General features: G+C 41.0%; 1 pseudogene; it reads left to right on the plus strand.

Annotated features, from left to right (window-relative positions):
* Positions 1-1,542: 1,542 nt before the first annotated feature.
* On the plus strand, positions 1,543-1,813 carry LOC127226935 (ATP synthase subunit f, mitochondrial-like; annotated as a pseudogene).
* Positions 1,814-2,553: the final 740 nt, after the last annotated feature.

Consider the following 2,553-nt stretch of genomic DNA (forward strand, 5'->3'; position numbering starts at 1 on the left):
AGTATGTACTCATAAGTGGATACCAGAAATAAAGCAAAGGATATCCAAGCCTGCAATCCCCAACCCCGAGAAGTTAGAACCCTCTTCCAGAAATAGATGGAAGCAGGATGAAGAAATCCATAACTAATCATTGGGCTGAGCTTCTGGGAGTATAATTGAAGCGAGGAGGAGAGCGATAATATGAACAAAGAAGTCAAGACCATGATAGGGAAACCCGGGACAGGGGATCAGCTGACCTGAGCTAGTGAGAGGGATACCCCTTCACAAGCATGAACTAGACTTCCTTAGTATAGGTGACAATGGTACAGATGGGACAATATATAAGGCCACTGGCAGTGGGTCCAAGATCTGACTCCCTAATGCACAAACTGACTTAGTGGAGCCCCATTCTACATGGAGAGATACCTTGCCCAGCCTATACACAGGGGTATGGGAGTCCTGCCTCAATGAGATGATGGGGGATAGACTTAGTAGACTTCCGAGAAGAGGCCTCCCCACCCTCTCTGAGGAGCAGGAGTGGGAGGTGTGCAGAGAGATGGAGAAAGGCAGAAGGAGAGGAGGGAGGGAAACTGGGATTGGAAGAAAAAAAAAACCTGTTTGCAAATTTTCATGACCAATGCATTGTTAGCACATAGAAATGAAATTCACCTTTGTACCCCATATCATTTTTATTTCATCAGACTATTGCTACCTTTCTAAATGTTCTGTCTAGGTAAACCTAGAGAGTTAGAATAAGAGTTATGCAGGAGCTGGCGAGGTAGGTCACATTTAAGAATGTTTGCTATTCTTGCAAACATTCAGTTCTCAACATCCAAATTGAGCTGTTCACAACCTCCTGGAATTCCAACTTCAGGAGAACCAACAGCCTCTTCTCGCCTCCATAGGTACATACATTACACCCACACACACACACATAAATTTATATATTTTTTATTTTAAAAAGAGTTAATCTGTCTACTGGTGAGATTACATCTATACTTTTTAGTTCCCTTAGTTTACTATCGATAAACTTCATTGTTTTTTTCACTGTTAATTTACAAACTCTGTGGTGTGTGTATGTGTGTGTGTGTGTGTGTGTGTGTGTGTGTGTGTGTGTGTCTGTGTGTGTGTGTAAGACACATTACCCAGAAGTTCAACAATTTTTAGGAATGCAGATGCATCTTAATTAACCAGCTCGATGTTTCATCTGACTCTGGAGGAGTTGTTAATGATAATGGGCTCAGGGAGGTTAATTTATCTTGCAGAGTTTAGAATATTTCTCTCTTTGCAGGAATAGCAAAGTGTCTAATGAATATTCACTTCATGTAAAAAAATAAAGAAAATTACTACTACTTTACTTAAGGTTAAAAAGCCAATGTTATGCCACCCAAAGCACTGTGGATCTTATTCTTTCCTTTTGAACAGTATAATAAGTGAAAGTTTATAGGCAAAGATTCTTCATACATAAACAGTTAAAAATGAAGTAACAATATTCTAAAATTACATGAATTAATTTGTCGTAAGAATTAGCATAGGGGGGTTCGCGGACAAGCGGACTGCAAGATGGCATCAAATAGTGCCACTGAAGAGAAGAAGAAGCTCATAGAAGTTAAACTTGGAGAGCTTGCCAAGCTGGATCTTGATGGGAATTTCACCCCCAGTGGCATTGTGGTAGCCTTCCAGAGAGGTTACGATCGGTATTACAACAAATACATCAACGTGCGGAAAGGCAGCATCTCGGTGGTTAATAATGGTGCTGGCAGCCTACTTTGTTTTCAGCTACTGCATTTCTCACAAGGATCTCAAACATGAGCGACAATGCAAGTACCACTGAAGAAGGGTCACTATGGATGGCACTGCACACCTGAGCATAACCGCCTGTCCCACTCCCATGAAGAACTCAACTTTGTGGCTAAATCTTCAAATCCTGACTAGGAACTAGTGTCCAATAAAAGGTGACTGACTGACCAAAAAAAAAAAAAAAAAAAAAGAAGAATTAGCATATAAAATGGAAAATATGCCACAAATATGAATATGAATGTGTAATTTTAGGCAATTCTTTTAAAAGTTAATGTTGTGCAGTGTGTGTGTGTGTGTGTGTGTGTGTGTGTGTGTGAGTGTGAGCGCAAGTATATGTGCACAGTTGTGCACTTGCATGTGGAAGCCAGAGGTCAGCATCAGTTGCCATCCAGCTAGTTTTTTGAGACAGATTTCCTGGGGGTTTAGCCCCCATCAAGTAGCGTAACCTGGAGGACCAGCAAGCCTCATGGACTCTCCTGCCTCTGCTTTCCCAGAACTGACATTATAAACATGCACCACCACACCCAGCTTGTTATGTGGGTGCAGGGAATTGAAGTTGGGTCCTCCCCCTGGACATCAGGCATTTGTTGACTTTGATACTTCCTTGGGCCCCAAATTTTTAAATGTATACACAACAAAGCCAGTGTGAACATCCCCATCTGAAAACCCTTTTGTACAGCCAGTCAATAACTTTCTTAAATGTTTTAAATACTTACTTGTAAAGACTGTATTCCATCCCTTTTTATGGGAAAGATAAAGAGCAAAAATAGCATT

The sequence above is a fragment of the Phodopus roborovskii genome, unplaced genomic scaffold (assembly GCF_943737965.1).
Source record: "Phodopus roborovskii unplaced genomic scaffold, PHOROB, whole genome shotgun sequence".
Taxonomy (NCBI): domain Eukaryota; kingdom Metazoa; phylum Chordata; class Mammalia; order Rodentia; family Cricetidae; genus Phodopus; species Phodopus roborovskii.